Source organism: Diadema antillarum, unplaced genomic scaffold (assembly GCF_040938485.1).
Source record: "Diadema antillarum isolate AM-2024a unplaced genomic scaffold, OU_Dant_1.0 seq00000697_RagTag, whole genome shotgun sequence".
Classification (NCBI taxonomy): domain Eukaryota; kingdom Metazoa; phylum Echinodermata; class Echinoidea; order Diadematoida; family Diadematidae; genus Diadema; species Diadema antillarum.
In genome coordinates this window covers 365743-387217 of record NW_027271602.1, presented here as the reverse complement: position 1 = coordinate 387217, position 21475 = coordinate 365743, and the positions used below count along the sequence as shown (strand labels likewise).

At 39.1% G+C, this 21475-nt stretch overlaps 1 pseudogene; it reads left to right on the top strand.

Moving 5' to 3' along the window:
- Positions 1–21475, top strand: part of LOC139737626 (uncharacterized) — a 96851-nt pseudogene that overhangs the window by 13000 nt on the left and 62376 nt on the right.

Sequence of the window (21475 nt, the reverse complement as noted above, 5' to 3'; positions counted from 1 at the left end):
TTGCTAAGAAAGTGTTTCTGAGAAAATATGTCAAAGTATTCATAGGTCTAATCCATGTAGGTCTAGATCTAGCCCTAGATTTAGAATTTTGTCTAATTAGCAGCAAGGTGTAATTAATTGTAAGAGTGATGAAGGATACTGCTGTAAGTCACACGGTCATGTCACTAATTCAATGTTTCAATTTGCTACAGAAAAATTATATCGACTTGTCTCTGCTAAGGTGAAGGAAATGTTTCTGATATAAAATTTAATTTGTTGCTATACTACAGTCTATACATGCCTCTTTAGGCTAGCGTCACTGCAGCAATACGCGTTGATGTCGCTCAGACTGCATTGAAATGCAGTGACTGGGGACTCTGCTCTCAGTCTAGCCCAACTTAACAGATAATGGTTCCGAATTCCAATAGTTACGTTCCCAGACAGCAGGCCCTAACCTCGAGGTTTAGCTCTTGCCCCCTAACTACGACGTGTGTCCACACGACGAATCTTAACCTCGAGGTTAAGCTTCTGCCCCCCGTAACTACGAGTGGGTCCCACTCGATGTTAAAACCACAAAACCGGAAATTTCAGCCCACACTGCTAACAAGGCATCTATTTATTCTTTAGTCCAACCCTGTCGGACTCGCTTACAGGTACTCTTTTTCTCTGTCATGGTATGCAGAGATAGCACTGCACTGATGACTTTATGCCTTTATGAAGATATTCGTCAAAAACATTTTTTAGCGTCAGAGAAGGATATGCATTTGTAGAATACAGTAGCGAGTTTGACGTGTTCAGTTTCAGAGATCAAGCGCATGGGAAGAAAAGATGATGTTGTTATGTCGTGCGTCATAGGTTTTTCACGTGTAGCGTATTTGTTGTGTACGTTTGGGAGGTTTAGAAGCAGGGGGAAATTGTGGGGGCTGGGAGTTTACGGCGAGGTCACTCTTAACTTCAAGTTCATCGAGTGGGAACCCCCCGGTGGTTAAAGCGCTAACCATAAGATTTCTTGTGGCTTGAAACATCGAGCAAACCTCGAGGTTTGCTAACTACGCGTTCGTCTTCACAGTCCCTAACTACAAGCTCTAACCTCGAAGTTTCCTAACTTCGAGGTTAAGGGCTCCCGTCTGAACGTAACTTATGTCATATTGATTTGTAGACAGATGGTATCTGTCTCTCCCCAGGTTTCTTATCTGTCGTTGGTACATGTAACATGGTCTGCCCCCAGCTCCCAAGTAGAGACAGTAAAATCCCCTCATATCACTTTGCTATGCAAAACTACTGATCTGAACCTATCAGTAAAATTTTCAGCTAAAAATGCTGTAAAAAGGGCATTTCAGCCTCATTGAATTAGCTCTAGTGGAACATCTAGGTTGGGTCTAATCTGTTCCCAATGGATGTTTGCCTTAGTCCTACCAATTTTTCTAAATTAATTTAAAAAAAACTATTGTCCTTGTTTTCTTGTTTGCACAGGTCTCACAGCTGCCTTCCAAAACACAGCGCCATTCAAATCAACTACTGTGCTGTGCGCGCACCAAATTGATTTCAGTTCAGTTCAGTTCTTTATTTCAACACTTTCATAAAAAACATCACAATTGATACACAACAAAAAACACATTAACACATTTACAATCATACAATCCTGTGCAGGACAGAGGAGAAAATGAAAAAGAAACGTTATAAAAGTGTGAGGGCACAACAGGAAGGCTGTTTGCCTTATATGAAGTTGGACCCTGATGACAAAATAATTCATTCAGATTTGCAGATTAATACACACACACGCACACACATACATAAGTATGAGGTGACACATCGCTTTATACGTGGCAAAATCATTGTAAGTTATATAAATCTAATAAGTACAACTTATATCTCTTCTTGAATTGATTTAGTGAAGAGATAGTTCTTATTTCATATGGTAAATCATTCCATACTAAAGGGCCTCTATAGAAAACAGAATTTTTGAGCATAGAGGTACGTACGGACGGGAGATGATAAGCAGTAGAATTTCTTGTATAATAATCATGAATGGACCGATTTAAAGTGAAATATTCTTGCAGAGAAGTAGGGAGGAGGTTGTGTGAACACATAAACATAAAAATAGCAATTTGGAAAATATGTATATCATAAATATTCAGAACTTTTAAAGAGGCAAACATTGGCTGAGTATGGGCATAATATGAAGAATTAAATATAATTCGTATTGCACGTTTTTGTAATTTGAACAGTCGACTCATATTTCGTTCTGTGGTACTGGCCCATGACGTAATACATTAGTTAATATGGGGTGCAAAGAGTGTATTGTACGACATCAACAATATATTTCTAGGAAAAAATCTTAGCTTGTTCAACACTCCAGCACTCATAGACAATTTATTGCAGATGACGCCAATATGTTCATTCCATGATAATTTTTCATCAATGGTAACACCTAAAAATTTTAAACTTGAAACACGTTTTATCTCCTCACTCTTTAATGTAATCTTAACATCATTACGATCTATACATCTGTTACTAAAAACAATAAAATGAGTCTTTTTTACATTCAATTCAAGTTTATTTCTTTGAAGCCAAATCAAATTTTTTTCCATTTCGTCATTAAGCCTTGATGTTTAATCTGTGAATATCTGTATCAGAAATGAAAATACTGGTGTCATCCGCAAATTGAATAATATCCAAAGCAGGAGATATATTGCACATGTCATTCACATATATTATAAACAATAGTGGTCCCAGTATTGACCCTTGAGGCACTCCACATTTTAAGGAAGATATTTATACCCCCGCCAAACGAAGTTTGAAGGGGGTATATAGGAATCAGCGGACGGTCGGTCGGGCGGTCGGTCGGGCGGTTGGGCGGTCGGGCGGTCGGTCGGGCGGACGGTCCGTTGCAAATCTTGCGTCGCGAACTACTTCCTCAGTTTTCAACCGATTCCCATAAAACTTGGCACAGATGTGTGCCTTGGGTTGTAGATGTGCAAGACATATTTTTTGACAGTACCCAAAAGTACGTTGCCATGGTAACGGCATATTATGGGCAAAAATGGGTACAAATCTTGCGTCACGAACTACTTCCTCAGTTTTCAACCGATTCCCATAAAACTTGGCACAGATGTGTGCCTTGGGTTGTAGATGTGCAAGACGTATTTTTTGACAGTACCCAAAAGTACGTTGCCATGGTAACGGCATGTTATTGGTAAAATATAGGGCAAAATGCTTCATGGCAAAACTGCTTCATCAGTGTTCTTCCAATTCTCATGGAATTCATATTGAATGTTTGTCTTAGGATATAGGTCAGCATGACACATTTCTTGACAGTGACAAAAAGTATGTTGCCATGGTAACAGCTCACATATTATGAGCCAAAATGATGGAAAATTTTGTGTTGCAAACTACTTCCTCAGTTTTTGCCCAATTTCCATGAAACTTGGTACAGATGTGTGCCTTTGGTTGTAGATGTGCAAGACGCATTTTTCGACAGTACCCGAAAGTACGTTGCCATGGTAACGGCATATTAATGGCAGAAGATCAAGGAAAGATCTTGCGGATTTAACTACTTCCTCAGTTTTTTGACCCAAGCTTATCAAATGTTGTTTTGACCAAAGCTTATGAAATGTTGTTTGGCGGGGGTATAACCAGTCGCTGTAGCGACATTTCTAGTTCAGACTGTATATTATTGATTTCAACAAATTGCTTACGATCTTTCAAATAATTTTCAAACCATTGTAATACAATGCCTCTGATACCATAAATATACAATTTATCAATTAATACAGAGTGCTCTAATGTGTCAAATGCTTTGCTCAAATCTAAGAAAAGTCCAGCCATAATCTGTTTATTTTCAAATACATTAATAACACGATGAGTAAACTGAATCAAAGCAGAAGATGTGGAGTGCCCCGTTCGGAAACCGTACTGAGACTTATTCAATATATTGCATACGTGTCTAAAAATTTGGATAATCTATCATACATACATTTTTCTAAAACCTTTGAAAATACAGGTAATATTGAGATTGGTCAATAGTTTGATATCTCTTCCTCAGGTCCAGATTTATATATTGGAACCACTTTAGCTAATTTCATTTGATTCGGTACAATGCCACTTGTCATAGACAAGTTGAAAATTTCACATAAAGGATAACAGATAATATGAATAACTTTTTTTACCAAATCAGTTTTCACACCATCAGACCCAGAACTTTTACCATTAGCTAAACTACAAACAATATCTATCACTTCTTTTGTAGTGATAGGTATAAAAAATGCAGTTGAATCATTTTCTTTCATATACTTCTTATGTTCATTTCTTCTTTCAACCAAGGGATCCTCACATTGACGAGACAGATTAAAACCAATATTTACAAAAAAATCATTAAAAGAATCACATATTTTTGATTCATCAATTGCACATCATTACACAAAAACCTATTGAGATCAAACAAAACATTGCGTTTATATTTGTATCCAAGAATACCGTTTATAACTTTCCATGTATTTTTCATATTACCTGAAGCATCTTCAAATTTTCTCATATAACTCATCTTCACACGTTTAACTTCACGGGTTACCATATTTCTATACTGTTTGTATACAGTGCATCTATATTCGGTAGGGTTTTTAAGGTACTTTTTATATAATTTACATTTTTTTCTGCACAATTTCAACAATCTTCTAGTAAACCATGGTTTGCTTGAATATTTCTTTTTTACTCTGGTTGCTTTGAATGGAAAACATATATCATGAATGGATAAATATTTTGCTAAAAAAGCTTCGTAAGCTTCATTCACATCATTGCTCTCCACTCTCCAACAAGCTCTTGATATCTCATTTACAAACCTATGAATATTTTGTTCAGACATGTCACGTTTTTGTAAGATTGCACATGACCGAAAATCATTGTTCTGGTTGGTTGGCACAGAAAATGGGAAAGTGATCACTAATATCTGCAAATAAAACACCAGAAGTTACATAACTATTACTATTTGTAAAAATGTTGTCAATCAAAGTGGATGAGTTTCTCGTAACACGTGTGGGAAAACGGATCAATGGATACATCGAATATGACATCATCAAATCCAGAAAATCATCTTGGCAAGAATTTGCATTAAATAAATCAATATTAAAATCTCCGATAAAATATATATCAATTTATTCTCTCTATTAACAATGTTAAAAATTCTCGTCAGTGAGTCAAAAAAAAGATTGTGCAGATTGATTTGGTGGTCGGTAAATTATGGCTACAATAATATTCTTCTTGTAATGATTAATTTTTACAAACATAGATTCCATAAAAGGCTCGCTTATTGATAAATCGTTCCGAACTTGGTACAGTACTCTCCGCATAATTGGGTAGGCTCGAGCAGAGCGTTTCTTACCCGATTAAGCGGAGTACCCGATTAACAGAAGAACACGTCTAATTCACAATTGACACACACAATGTGTATATATACATGCATTGTACACTGCACCAAACACCTACACTGTATGCTTAACATGCGTGCTTCATGGCACATTATACATACCCTACACCTTGCTCAGTCACGGGCAATAATTTACACTCGTTTTATGGACAAATATGTCTTCAGAAAACTGTCGTTTGACCATAGACTCTTCGCTAACAAGCAGGCGTTTTCCGACATGCACACGACTCTTTGCGTGCACTAGCCACGTAGAACATCGGGTTACTTTTCGAGAAGTGACTGGGGAAAAGTAAAAGGAAAATTATGGAGCTGGTGCATGGCCTGATTTTCGTTGCAAACTTCTCGTATTGTGAATGTTGTTGTGGAGAAAGGGAGGAGCACAAGTGTGTTCAACTCCTGTCTGTCTATGCAATTGTGAGTGCCAACGACTTGTGTAATGTTCGTTTACGTGTGGCAATATGTCGGTACTGGTACATGTGTCAATCACTCCCCAAATGATCGGTCTTCATTGCAAATTAAGCAGAGAATGCGATTAGCCGTGAAAAATTTGACATTCATGATTTATTATTCTTAAAGTGTTATACAATTGTATCTGCGATAAAATGTGGGTAGAAATAAGATTAGAAGAAAATTATTTACCCGCTTATGCGGAGAGGCAACCCGATTATCAGGTAATTTTAATGTGCATTGGAAGTGATTTTGACATTACTACCCAATTAAACGGAGTACCTGTTTAAGCGATACCCGATTTCGCGGAGAGTACTGTATTTCAGATCATTTCTTATGTATACACCAACACCTCCTCCTCTTTTTTCTTGACGTCCATTCATAACAAAGTCATAATGATCAATGTTGAAGTATGAGTCAAACTCTTTCAGCCATGTTTCAGAGATACCAATGACAGAAAATTGCATTTGAAGTGTGCCTAAAAATGTAAGAATATCATCAAAGTGTTTGTTCATACTTCTGGCATTAAAATGAATACAAGAAAACTTGGAAACATCAATTTTCTGGGCGCCTACATTTACAAAATGATTAAATTCATCTGGGGTATATATCAGTCGGTTAAATCCCATATCATATTCTCTGTTTTCTGGGAATAGAGATCTGGATATTGCACATAAATCTAGTGAATTAATCAAATGAGAATATTCTTTATGGTCAAGCATTATAACATGTTACCTCAGTGGGACACACACACAACTACACACACACACACACACACATCAAAGAACGTAAAGTGATACCAAATACAGAACAATGTAAAGCAAGTGGTTCAAAAAGTGCATAGCCGCGAGGAGCTCTTAAAAATACAAAAAATAGAGAGCATGACATCAGTGTATCATACAATTTCAAAGAGTATTCAGCGGTCAAGTACTGTAACTGCTATCTCAGTCACAGATAATGACATACGTACAAAAGGCAAGAAATAGCAGGGTAACCAAGAAGATGTATAAATACGCTTATAAATATGTGGCTTACAGATAGGAGTATGACACAAGTTCTAAAAGAATAAATATTGATGATACCTGTTTAAAAATTCATATCTTTTGCGAGTCAGCCGCACAGGTTATCAAGTGTTTGGCTGATTTCCCTGAGCTTGTCTTTGTAGTCACAAATATGCGTCCGTCAGAAGACCACGAAGATGTCACGTTGTCTGCTTTCTTGGCCATTGTCAGTAGCTCGAAATTCTTCGATGGCAAGTCTTCGTGGATAGAAATGCCAGAGCCTTTCAGCTTACGACGGTTCCTGATTAGCAGTTGACGCACACGGTAAGAGCAGAACTTCACTATGATTCCGCGACTATTATCCCTCTTGTCTGTTGTTTTCCCCACACGGTGACTGCGTTCAATATCAGGAGTGCTGAGGTCCACGCCAATTCGTTGCGCTACATCACAGACGATGGCATCGGTATTTTCTCCAGGTTGTTCAGGTGGTGCTCCGAAGATTCTCAAGTTGTTTCTTCTGGAATACTGATTTTGCTGTTCCATGCTGGTGGTGAGTCTTTCAATCTGGTTTTTCCTGCCTTCAAGGTCTTTCTGAAGGGCTGCAATCTGCTTGTCCTTGGTTTTGCAGTTGTTTTCTAGGTCCATGATGGTTGATTCTAGCTTCTCACACCTTGTGGACAATTCATGTCGTGTTTCCAGCATCACTTGTTGAAGTTTAGACACGACTTTATCCGTTTTCTTTGCTGCAGTTTCAGTTTGGCTTAGGTGCTGTTCTTGCTGATTGAGCCTCTCTATTATTTCTCTGAGCTTTCGCTCGACAGCATCTGAAATGGCTCCAAGGAAGTCCTCACTCACAAGGACGTCCTTCAAGAGTGCTGACACTGATTTTGGAGGCATTTTAACTGATATTGAAAGAACAAGGTCAGGCAAGAAGAATGGCAGCGGTAGCAGATGTAAACAATACTAACATATGGAGGCAAGCGTATAGCAGAGTCCACGACGGGTATACATGTATGCAACACGAATAGCAACACGTGGGACTGCGTAAAGTTTCACCCACACATGCATGACTAGACCTACCGGCAATAAATTGGATAATTTGTCACATTCTCCAGAAGTGTTTCCACAAATCGCTCCTCATTCTTTGCGGCAAGACATTGCATGATGGAGTTACATAGTAGCGACACAGCTCACGAGTCCACAAAGGTAAAAAAGAGTATAAGTCTTATCGAAAAGAAACCACCTCCACCTTCAATGTTCAATGTACTCTAATTAGGTACTTAGTTACTTTACTGCTTTGGCGTGAACATTTAAAGATAGCTCACAAAGTATTCTCTAAGACCCCTGTTACACATACGAAAAAGCCGACCTGAGGCCGGCCTCAGGTCGGCTTTCTCGTATGTGTAAACGGTCACACAAAAGTGGGGCCGGCCTCAGGCCGGCTCTACTTCAGGCCACCTCTGGGTAGGGAAAGGCGACGTGAGGCCGGCCCATGTGTAAACAGGGTCCATGAGGAGCGTCGTTGCTTGAGCCGACCCAGAAGCTCATGGTATGTGTAAACGGTCCACAAAGTGGCCTCGGGCCGGCCACGAAAAGCAGGCCTCAGGCTGCCTTTCATGTGTAACAGGGGTCTAATTCACCAGTAAGGATATTACAATTCACAAATTACAGCAATAAAAACAATCTCCTCAGCTGGTCCAAGAACAAACTAATGACCCTCATTCTTCACATATATACAGTTAAAGGACAAGTCCACCTTCACATACGTAAGGATTGAGAGAATGCGGCAATATTAGTAGAACACTTCAGTGAAAGTTTGAGGAAAATTGGACAATCCGTTCAAAAGTTACGAATATTTTAAATATCTGCACAGTCACTGCTGGAAGGGAAGACTACTACAGTGTATGATGTCACATGCGTACAACTATATAAGGAAAATAAAAAGAGAATTTCACAAAACTTTACTTTTTGAATAAAGTGCACAGTTCTTCGACTTGCTACTGACGTATACATGTTAAGGGTAATATTATTCCCCCTGCCTTCTGAAAGAGAGAAGTCGAGTGTTCTTTTGTTATGCGAGAAAAATGAAAATATGTTGAATTTTCTTTATTCTTTCTTCATATCGTTGTACTCATGTGACATCACAAGCTATACTAGTCTTTTCATCCAGCCATGACTGAGCAGAAACTTCAAAAATTCATAACTTTTTAACGGATTGTCCGATTTTGCTCAAACTCTCACTGATGTGTTCTACTAATATTGCTGCATTCACTCAACCCACATGTCTATGAAGGTGAACTTGTCCTTTAACAACAAAATTATTCATACCCCTGAGAAATTATTAGTTTTAAGCAGATTTCTTACAAGTGCAGGATGAGTGATAGTGATTAGGTGTTAACTTTATACTGTAAGTTGTCCTCTACTAATTGACATTAATTCCAGTTTCACCTCATTTGCATAACAATAGAAGTGTTGAGATATTTGAATTTGGGCCTTTACAGAATTATTCATACACTTATGAAAACACTGTCATTGCCATTGATTTATTCATTAGTGCAACTTTGAAGAGTCCTTTTACTTTGCCATTGAGTTTGTGCAGATCTTCTAAAGACATTGGTCCAGGCTCTTGTCAAAGGGAACCTCCAGTATTCCAGTAACTTGAGGTTTCAGAGTGTCCATGCCGACATGTGATCTCTATAACTACAATGCATATTCTATTCATTCAATACCTTGGAAATAGTTTGTCTACCCCAAAACATCAACAGTTATGTCCTGAGACCATTACTTGTAAATATCGTAGCAGACTATTTTGTGCCTCTGCAGGAGGAGAGGCTCTTTTCTGGTTATTGTCCATGGAATCCTGGACAGGGAAATGCTCCAAGGAGTTTGTCTCAGTATAAGTTGGATCTATTCCTGCCCAAGATGCACTTGGAATGTCCCTGATGTGATATTCAGGTCATTGTCACTCATTAGCAATCTCTCAATGGTAAAGAAGGTGACAAATTTGATGTCCGGACACACCTTGAAGGATTCTGCTCCGTACTGAACAAAACGCACACCTTGGATGTATGCTGTTTAAGACGTTCGTGACTCTTGACCACCTCATATCACTACAGACATGTCTTTAAAGGTCTTTCATCTTTGCTGGGAGATGCAGTGTACTACTGTTAACCAAGTAGCCTGTTCCATGAGAAAGGAATGTGAACACTCTTTGTCATAAATGTCTGTAGTTTCAATATCAACTACTGTTTCAAGAATGGACAGTTTCACATTGTGACGAATCTCTTTGGATGTGTCTGGAGCTCAAGGGTAAAGCTTTTTATGGCAACACTGGAACAATGCCATCCCAAAGATCACAATCAAAGCTATCCAGAACTATCTCAAAGATAATAGAGTCAGACTATTGGGAGAAGACTTCCACAAGGATGTCAATACAGCAATTGTCTTCAAGGAGAACAGCCACTTCAGAGTCACTTGGCCTAACCCAGGTGCAAAATGGTGACACGACATTTGCTCCTGCGACAATTGCTCCGGTCTTATTTTCTCTAAGGACTTAGGGTTAGGGTTAGGGTTGTGATAGGGTTTTAGGTTTAGTTTGATGTGAGAATTAGGATTAGGGTTAGGGTTATGTTTATGGGTTGAATTTACGTTTGGCTTAGCATGCAGATATATCATGGGAGTAATTGTCGCGGGAGCAAATGTCATGGAACCGTGCAAAATATGTGGGTTTGATGTTGAAAGTAATGTTTATGGGGCATTTACAGCAAATGTACTCCAATGTATAATTAATTTCTACATTCTTGAAGCAATCTTTAATGTGAGTTGGGAACTAGATATCACATGTTGCCATGGACACTCTAAAATCTTATGCTAATGGAGGTCCTCTTGGCAGAAAGAACAACAAATGCTTTGGTGGAGACCTATACAAACTCAGTGACCAAACACAAGAACACTTCCGTGTCTGTCCATGACCATGACATGGGTATGAATAATTCTGTAAAGGGCAAAATCTTAATATGTCAACATTTCTATTGTTATGCAAATAAGGTGAAACTGGAATTAATGTCAACTCATAGAGGACCAATAAGAGTAAAAAGTTAGCACCCAATCACCATCACTCCATCCTTTATTTGTAAAAAATCTGCTCAAAACTAAAAATTTCCAAGGGGTATGAATGATTTTGTTGTTAACTGTATATGCAGACACAGCTAGCTGGCCCAGCTAGATCAACAGTGTACACCATAACAAGCACTAGCTCTGCGTACAACAAGGGCTAGAGCGTGCAGTGAGCGAGTGTGTGAATGATTCATCAATGAACTGGCCGCGTGCCTGGGTACATAGCAGGAGATAAAACAATACTGTGGGCTTCTAAACCAGTGGTTGTCATTTTTCGGTATTTACATTTTTATCCACGTAAGTATGTTTGACCAGTGGAACTACTGGAATTTGGAACACATGACAGAGTGATATTTTTTCTCCCAACATCCCTGCCATGGTACTATCACATATTATGCGATATTTATACTTTTTGTTAGCACTTCTTACCGTACCTGCGATTGCAATCGATAAAGGTATCGCTCACATCTATCGGCCACGGCCTAGTCCATTGGATGTGCCAACGCCATCATCCGTGCACATCACACAATTATCAATACATCAGTATTGCTTGTTATCATAGTCTCATTCATTCAACTGCTGTGGACCGCGGTTGTACCACCTGTATTGAATATTCAGCACGATTATGAAATAAAAGTCTGTGTGGTTGATAGAGTACATTTTTATTAAATCTCAAGTTTGTCAATCGATGTAGGATATTTAGTAAAGCAAATAATCATCTCCTATCTCTTGGGCAATGAATACAATCTAACTTCGCCTTGGTGATCCCTAGGTGTCTATTAGCCCTTGCCTTCAGCTCTGTCTGAAGACACCTCGCAGATCACCTCGGCGATGTTAGATTGTACCATCGCCCTCGCAGTAAATTTGCTTAACAATGCATTGCAAGATTGGCCCAACTTGCCCTCCAAACTCAAGAAATGACTGTGCTGAGTCTACTATAACAAACCGTCTGCTCGTGACTTCCCTCATAAAGAATGCCCCCGGAAACTCTTAAAAATCATATAATATACCCAAACTACAATACGAAATGAAAGTATTTTTTAATGGGCATGAAAACTGATGCAAAATCAGTCATCCAATGGCGTTTGTTGTCATTTCAACAGCTATGTGAAAAATCACATGATTTTTAGGGCTTTACTACACGTACAGCTGAATGGCTAAGAATATCTGACATGACATCACATTACATCACAAACCACGCCTACAATTTAGTCTTTTCTTCTTCTTTTTTTCGGGAAGCTGCTTTGCAAGCATGAAATCCTTTTAAAAAAATGGTTTAATAGTATTTTTCATTTTTTACTCAAACCTAAGATTTCCACAGGAATATAAGCATGGATACCATACATTTACTGTTATTTGAATATTTACAAATTAAGGCCTTATAGTGTGATTTCCCTGGAAAGTCGAGTCATATGAAATCGTAGGTATATATGTGGTGTACTGGTGTAATATTCAAGTCATTATTTATATGAGCCATGGTTGAAGCAGGAAAGTGTTTTAATAGAGAAGGAGTAGAATCTCTTAAGGCATTTTCACATCAGCCCGATGTTTCGAAATAGCATGCTATTTTCTGACTTGGGAAATTAACCTGATCATGAAATAGCGCGCTATTTGATAATGTGAATACAAATTAGCGCGCTAACTTTATTGCTCTGATCGAGAAAACTTCTCAAGTCCAACTTGGGAAATTTCCGAAATAGCGGGATAATTTGCGAACTAGCATGCTCTTTGATAATGTGAAATCGCCTCACGAAATTAGCGCGATGCATCCCATCATGCCTAGCATGTGTGACCCGATCGATGAAGGCAAACTGCACACAAATCATGAGTAATTTTTGAAAGTGCACACTTTACTGATGCTGTTTGCACATGCTCAGCTGTCGAATAAGCTCGAAAAGAATTCGGGCTAATTCTCTTCGGGTTGATGTGAACAGGAAATGAAATAGCGTGCTAATTTGCGATCGCGAAAAATATCTCGAGTTTGGATTTTTATCGGGCTGATGTGAAAACGCCTATTGCAATTTTTGCAAATTTATGCACAGGTTCTATCACATGACAATTGAATGCTTAGCATTTCACTGGCTTTGATGTTCCATGCTCCAAGCTGCTCTTCCATAGAGGTTAGATATGAATGCCAAAGAAGACTGTCTAGAGGTTCTTGATTTTAACGATTTTAAGCTGTTTTTCAGAGGAAATGTTGAAATGCTGTATGGAACTTGGTGGTAATCTTGTACAGAACAGCTTCATTGTACATACATGTGCTGCAAGTTTTTCTTCAAATCTCCTGTTACTGATGGTCCCAGACTGAAATTTTAGTATTTATTTCATAAAAAGCAGACATTAACCTTATTGAGCACAATTGTGCATAACATTGTTTGCCAGGTTTAGAACTTGAATGGTTAATCTTTTGAATTAAGTAATTGACTAATACATGTGTTTGCATATATTTTGTAGTATTTTGCAGTTAAAGAAGTATGTTTTTGACTAATTTTTTTTGCATGCCCAATACAGGCGCAGCGATATGGTGCAATTAACTCCGCGATAAGAGGCCAAAGCTTTTGAATTCGTAACGATCATCGAAGCACTGTGCGGAGTGAAGGACAGAAAAATCTCGCAAGTTCACCTCCTCGTATCTCTGTTATTTTACCACCAAATCCCTTGAAACTTCACACATATGGATATATCATCCTTCATATGATTTATGGGTGAAAATGCTGATGTATCTTTTGAGATATGTGTATTTTTCTGTTTGAGTTGACCGTGGGCAAGGTTTAGGATTATTTCCCAACACAACTCTGTGCCTGCATAAATATGTATTTGATTAACATATTGCTAGTCTGTATACACCAGACTCACTACCTGCAAAGTTTCGTGTTTGCGCAATTAGTAGTTAGGTGAAAATCAGAGCAAAAAGACAACCGAATTTAAGAGAAAATACTGGACATGCACAACTAGATCATCCTCCTGCGCATGCGTTCTCTACTGGTCAGCGCCCACTTACACAGTAGCCAATCAGCGGTGTCAGGTTCAGCGCATGGCGACAGGGTTCGGTTTTCAGTCCACAGGGTGGTGAGTGGGCGAGAGACAAACCCTGCAATGTGCTTCAACTGCTTCATGCTGCACGAAAACTGATACATCGGACTGTGTACTGCTTGCGCTATGGATTTTGCGTTGGTCACCAGTGACAGTGATCTCGATTTTTTCCCAACGTAACCGTGTGCCAAATGATACAGAAAAGATATTTGGAACACAGTATGGACATACTACCATAAGTCATATAAATACCGAAGTTTCATTTATGGGCAATGAAGGAAAATGTGAGAAAATAACACTTGTTTAGAAACCAAATTTTCTGTGTTGGAAGTTAAGTTTTGACGTTATTTTCACAGGTTTATCCTCAATAAAACCCAAAATAACTACATTGCGAGTTAGAGAATAGTTTCTCCTTCAATTTGCTGTATAGATTTAATCATTTGATGGCTTCTGAGGTGAAATATTGCGATTTTCCTGCAACACTTCCCCAGCGGTTTTGCGAACACAAGTTGTACTTCATGCAAATGAGGCTTTGAGGTCATATGCTTTTGGCGAGTGAATTGCACCGTATCACTGTACCTGAATATTCTTTGCATACTGAACAATTGCTGTCAAAAATAAGGGGGACAGTGAATTGCTGTTGGCTAGGTATGTTGTATTTAGGAATGATGCATACTTGATATAGAGTGCTGTCTTTTGTCAAAGCAATTTATTGATACCTGCAATAGAGCGCATAACTTCTCAGATGCACTGAGTATGGGTACAAAGTAGAGATTCTTGTTTGTTCTCCTTCTGAAGGGTGGTACAGTTTACCTAATGGGGGAATAAAAAAGGGGGAACCAATTTTGAGTACGGGTATACTGCCTCTGGCTGAATTTTGTGGTGGTGTTCACTTTGATCAAACCAGCTCTCCTGATGCGTAGACAGTGATGAATGTTGGTATGTACTAGTAGGTAAATAGGACTTCTTCAGATTAGGACATTTTAGGTCCTATGCACATCTGGCCGATTTGGTGAGTTGGAAAAATATTTTAAAAAACTCTAGTCGTTATCATTCCGAGCTTTCACACCTACCAAGAGTATTTAAATGATTGTAATGATGCATCACTAGAATCGTATTTCAAATTAATTCTTGCCATGTAAATGCAAAGTGGATTCGCAGAGGGTGATTTGAATAGGGCAAGATAACGCACACGTATTGTAAGATGCACGCGAAACTTGCCTAAATCCTTGTCTGCCTGGAGAAATAATCCTGCATGCTGGAAAATTCCTACAAGCAACAAACCTGCATAACTTGCCTAGAAAGTTGCGGCAGGGCCTAAACATGGCTGCGGGTAAATAGGACTTGTGTGTGCACCTCCAGGCAACTATGGGATACGTGCTAGGTACTGTCATGTGCAGGGCATTTGCAAGGACCTCCGGGAAACAAAATTGTTCCCTGCAAGTCGTGTGCAGGGTTTACCTGGAAAGGTTTGACAGGGCCTTTAGGAATTTCAAGAACATTTGGAATTTATATTAAATCTGCAATGCAAGTAGGTATCATTTTCATTTTGACTCAAACTTGCAAGTATCCCCTGAGATAAAAACAAGTGTACAGGGAATACAATCTATTGTTCTTGCACCTGTTTGACACCTGTTTTCATGCTGGCAGCATGGCACAGGGGAATGAGAATGTCTTGTCAAGGAGGTGTGAGAGAATAGCCGGGTTCACACGTACACCAATTAGCGGGATACAAATCTCGAGATTTGCATCGTGATCGTCATCTCGAGTTTTTTGCACGTGTGGACAGAAAAAATCCGAAAATTAGCGGGATAAGCATCGCGATGCTAATCCCAAGAAATCTTGCGCTGGTTCGTCAATTAGTGGGATAATTGGCCCCGTGCTGGTACGTGTGAACGGTTGGGATTCGAATCTCGAGTTTTTATATCCCATCATGCAATGCGCACATCACAACAGCGAGGCCTCTGCGAAGAGGTCCTTCACCTCTTTGGAGCACAAAAACAACAGCGCGCGAACCACACAACTGACGCGTAAAAGACAATGGACAAAGGTAAGTGCGCACAGGCAGTGATAGAGAAGGGCGCTGTGTGACCCAGTTTGCAGTCTTTGCTGTTATCTCTATCGGCAATTAGCGGGATAATTTGGTACGTGTGGACGCTCGCCAAATTAGCGGGATACCGATCGCGATCACTATCCCACTAATTTGGTACGTGTGGACACTCGCAAAAAAACTCGGGATGTGCATCGCGATCGTCATCCCGCTATTTTGTACGTGTGAACCCGGCTACTACCTCCTTGCTTGCAGCTTTGTGCTTCAAGACCTGTGACTTAATGCCTGTGTTGCAGATTTGCCAATCATCTTCCAAATATGGTTCAAATCACCACAAAATGAGTATAGCAAAACTTAGCTAGATTGTTTTCTGTTAAGTACCAAATGAATTTAGACCTGTAGTAAGACCATAATGCTGATGTTCTTACTTCACAAAACCTGTGGTCATAATTGTACCTTTGTCAGTATTGTTAGTTTCTGGCACAAGGTTTGTTTGTTTTGTTTTGTTATTTCAAAGGTAGATGCTTTATCAAAAACAGACCTATATTATGTGTTGATTTTACACTGAGTGAGATTGTACTTTGGTCCAGCTTTATGTCCACATTGTGTATGAAATAAAACACCTCTAACAAGATATAGATTTTTTTTTTAAGTGACTTAGAAAATATCTGCTCTCTGTCAAAAAAAAAAAAAAATCAATTACATGGTACTATGATTTACACAAAATAAAGCATATTACAATTGAATAGTGTGAATGTCAGTCATTTGATCACTTAAACTGAGGTCTCATAAGAGATTCCCTTATCGTCAACTTACAGAACTGCATATCTGAAATCCTCTATCTTACCATCATGAAATGGGATGAAACATTTTGTCAACTGTTTTATTTAAACTAAATTCCCAGTCCTCAGAACGGACTTAAAAGACACAGTCTTGAGACAGAATGCCCGACTGTGTCCATTTTCCAACATGGCCAAAGGATTTCTTGTACATGGTTGTACATGGATTCAGATCTGGAAATTTTCCAGTGGAGAAGACAGAACACTTGGTTGCACAGCATATGGCCTTGGGGATTACGTGCAAGATGAACACAGAATGAGCGTATGCTCTGTAGCATGCCAAAATTGTGTTCATTGTTGTTGCTTCTTGATTGTGTTACAGTCGAGGTGCTGATCGTGCTCCTTGGACTTGCATGTAGTATAGAGAGTCATGGAGTGAATAATTGTTGTTCAATCCCATGTGATGGCTACCTTAAAATGATTTATATTTATTTGTATTATTGTTGTATGCCACAGGTACCAGGTTTGAGCATGCCCTAAATGAGGCTGGCTAGGGGAAAGCCAGGCACCCATCTGAAGGATAAGAGTACACTGTAGGCCTACATGTAGACTGACATCATGGCAACCAAGGAGATGGCTGGACAGAGTGGTCTCCTGGACATTGCCTCTGACAAGACAAACAAAAGAGCAAGTTATTTTGAGGTAAGAGATCATTATAATAACAAAATCTTGGAGTTGAGCATCATGATGAAAAGGTTTCATAATGATAAATACAAGGAACTATTTAAAACAACAGCAACAAGTCATTGCCTTCTGCATTATGTTTCAGGACTGGCCAGCATTTCGCATGTCTGTGACAGGACTAAACTGTACCGTTTTTGTTTTTTGTTTTGTTTTGTTTTTTTTTTATGGAGGGGGGGGGGGGGGGGGGCTCACAAAGAATGTGAGTTGAGCTTTAAAGTTACAATCAACTTATGCCCCTGGTTTCCCTATTCAGTTAAAGCCTTCCAGAATCCACTTTTAAATTGTTTTCATAATTCACAGAAAATTTCTTTTGTCACTATTTTGATCTGTATATTAACTTGTTCCTCCGGCAATTCTCAGAGCACCTTCAGTGCCCCAAACAAGATTCTTTTTGCAAGTCAAGAGAGAACGGACAGGTTGGCAATCCACCTGTGCGAAAGCAATCAAGTAGTACATTATACATGTACCCCCTTTCTATGGTCAACTAGTTGTACATGTGCCATCAAACAATGGAAATATCAGTTGGGTGGAAGGTATGAAAAGAGTATGTGCTGATGGCTCACATATGATCATGGGGTCAGCAAAATAAAAAATCTACTAGGCTCAACCTTGAGCACTATGTACATCTTCATATGAGTTTCACAGCAAAACAAGCGCAAACTATGGAGAAAAGGCAAATAATACTGCGATACATGCAGTTTTCATACAGAGCAAAAACAGAAATTGAGAGAAGAAACTGTAATCTTTTTATGAAAGCTATTTTTCTGGGCAGCAAAATATAAATTGATATGAATTCATAGGCCACAAATGCAAGCACACTTGTGTACATTTTGGGAACCTGGTACCGGTATACCAGATTCCTGTAAGGAACTGGTTAATGGCTACTTCAAAAAGTCTTCAACATTTTTGCTTTCATTGTGAAATGAGAATACTTATTTAAGACCCACACAACATACCATAATTTATGTTGTTGTTTATTTCACATGTTAACCTAAATTCTTTTACAAACAGCCCCTGGGTATCAAAGTCTCTTAAGGATACCTTGGATTCAGTGATGTTGCATTGCCAGTAGCCCTACCTAATCACCATGTCACTTTTCCTGTGTATATTCTACCATAAACAGTTATTGACAGATTTCATTCAAATATGCTATGGATGTGTAGCAGTGGAAAATCTAGCAGCCTATCTTTTGGTGATAGTGCCCTCAGTGTTTCAGCTTGTACATGCAACACTGTACAGGGCAGAGTTGGGAAATACAGTACCGCCAGTATGCATGTGAGGCTCTATTACAAGTTGCATAGAGGTGTACTATGGATAAGGGGAGGAATAAAGTTTTAATCATTACATGACAAATTTCATTCAAACCTGGTAGGATGAAGTAAGTTGATAATAAGCAAATAATCAACGTTGGTGAAGGTGATGGGACAAACTATCACTTGCGAGGCGATCTGGATGTAGCTATCTTTCCGAAGCGCAGCTGAGTAAAGATAGCGTACACATTCAGATCGCCAAGGAAGTGATAGTCTGTCTCATTACCTGAAACTAAAAGTTGATTATTTGCTTTATATTCCACATCAAGGGTCCTAGAAATTCCCATTTTATTCCACATCTGAAACCGTTTTAGCTGTCTTTAGGTGTCGTTAGGGCTTAGGCTACATGTGCGCGTAGATGACAAAACAATGAATTTGCTACGCGCACCGCTCAGCACTGAAGTGAAAGTGCGTTGCACTGTGTACTATCAAGTGACCTAGTTATATGATAGTCCACAGTGCAACGCACTTTTATTTCACGCGTACTCATCTCGCGTTAAGACTGTATGGACTGCCAGAGATCAGCAAAACAAACAGCTATCTTTATAGATGACAAAACAATGAATTTGCTGCGCGCATCGCGCGACACTGAAGGGAAAGTGCGTTGCACTGTGTACTATCAAGTGACCTAGTTCTTCTCAGGTGATGTGATGGGCAAAACTTGTACGTTTTATCACGTGATCAGCTCTTGACCAATCCTATAGCAAGATTCTTAGTATGTGGAATATAATACTTGATAGTTCCTTTCCTGTAATTTTCTGGTGATACTGCCCTTTTTGTTCCAACCTTTATAGGCCACTGTGTCACATTTGATGTGTGTCCTCCCCCAACTACAGTTCTTGTGCTGGATTTCAGTGGATTTGTGTGTGTGTGTGGGTGTGTGTGTGTGTGTGTGTTTATTCCTCCACCATGAAGTGTCGCAGGAGAAATTACATGTTTGGGGGTTTTCCGTTCATCCTTCTGTCCATCCGTCCATCTGTCAGTCCTTCTGTCCGTAATTGATTTTGTGGACAATGTAAATGATTGAGGTATCCAATTGAAACATAAATTTGATGGGTACCTTTTGGGCCACAATGGATGCACATGGATAGTAAAGTAAAAGATGGATAGTACCAACACGACAAACGCAAAGAAAATGGCTAGTGCACAAAGACAGATGATCATTCAAGTATGTGCAAACATGTGACTACCAGTCAGAGTAATCTCTGATATATTTGCCAGCAGGTGACAAAAGTAGGTGCAATAAAAGTGCAAACATGTGTCTTCAGAATGTGATACAAGTACATGTATCAAATAGCAGTCACAATGTATGTCCATGTGCATTTACTATAACAGGCAAGAGAAATGGGTCTGATAGTCCCTAGCCTAGCATTAAAACAACCAACAATCCACTTTGTAATATGCTGCAGACATATATATGAAACATCTATGCCCAATTCATGACTTGTCATTCTTTGCTGGTGTGTTGACAATATCTTGCTGTATAGTCAGTCCTCCATTTAGATTTTTCCTTACTTCTATATTAAAAGATACTCAGTGCAGCATCCTCTTTCAGTTACCTTGTATCCTTTGTCTCACTCTAGGGGAAGACTGTACCTATCAGCTCTGACTTGAATTGCATTGCATAATCCTCATCATATCGAATGTAGTCACTGGATGCAATTCTATTTCACCTGGGTTTGATTGCATTAAAGGACAAGTTCACCTTCATAGACATGTGGGTTGAGTGAATGCAGCAATATTAGTAGAGCACATCAGTGAGAGTTTGAGGAAAAACGGACGATCCGTTCAAAAGTTCTGAATTTTTGAAGTTTCTGCTCAGTCACGGCTGGATGAGAAGACTACCATAGCTTGTGATGTCACATGAGTACAACGATATAAAGAAAGTATAAAGAAAATTCAACATATTTTCACTTTTCTCGCATAACAAAGAACACTCGACTCCTCTCTGTCAGAAGGCAAGGGGAATAATATTATTTCCCTTAACATGTGTTAGTAATGAGTCGAAGAAATGTGCACTTTATTCAAAAAGTAAAGTTTTGTGGAATTCTCTTTTTATTTTCCTTATACCGTTGTATGCATGTGACATCATACACTGTAGTAGTCTCCTCATTCAGCAGTGATTGCGCAGATACTTTAAAAATTCATAACTTCTGAACGGATTGTCTGATTTTCCCCAAACTTTCACTGATGTGTTCTACTAATATTGTTGCATTCACACAATCCACATGTATATGAAGGTGGACTTGTCCTTTAACCCATCCACGTACGGGCCTCTGTGTAATCTGTAAGTTTGTGCCTGTTTAGTAAGTCGGCAGTGAACTTGGGCGCAATCTTCCCTACGGCGCGATCTACACGCGAAGGGCATTCATACGTCATTGAAAAAATGCCTGTGTCATTCCCACTAGGCAGGAGGGTTGATGCGTGTACACTCGAGCGAATGTGCACTTAGTTGACTCAATACAGCGCTAGTTTGTGTGAATTATGTGAAAGAAAATAATAAAATGTATGAATTCTGAAAGAAATGTTACGTTTGTGTGTATTTTTTTTGTATTTCCTCTTCATTTCAACCCCGTTGTTATCACACATTACCC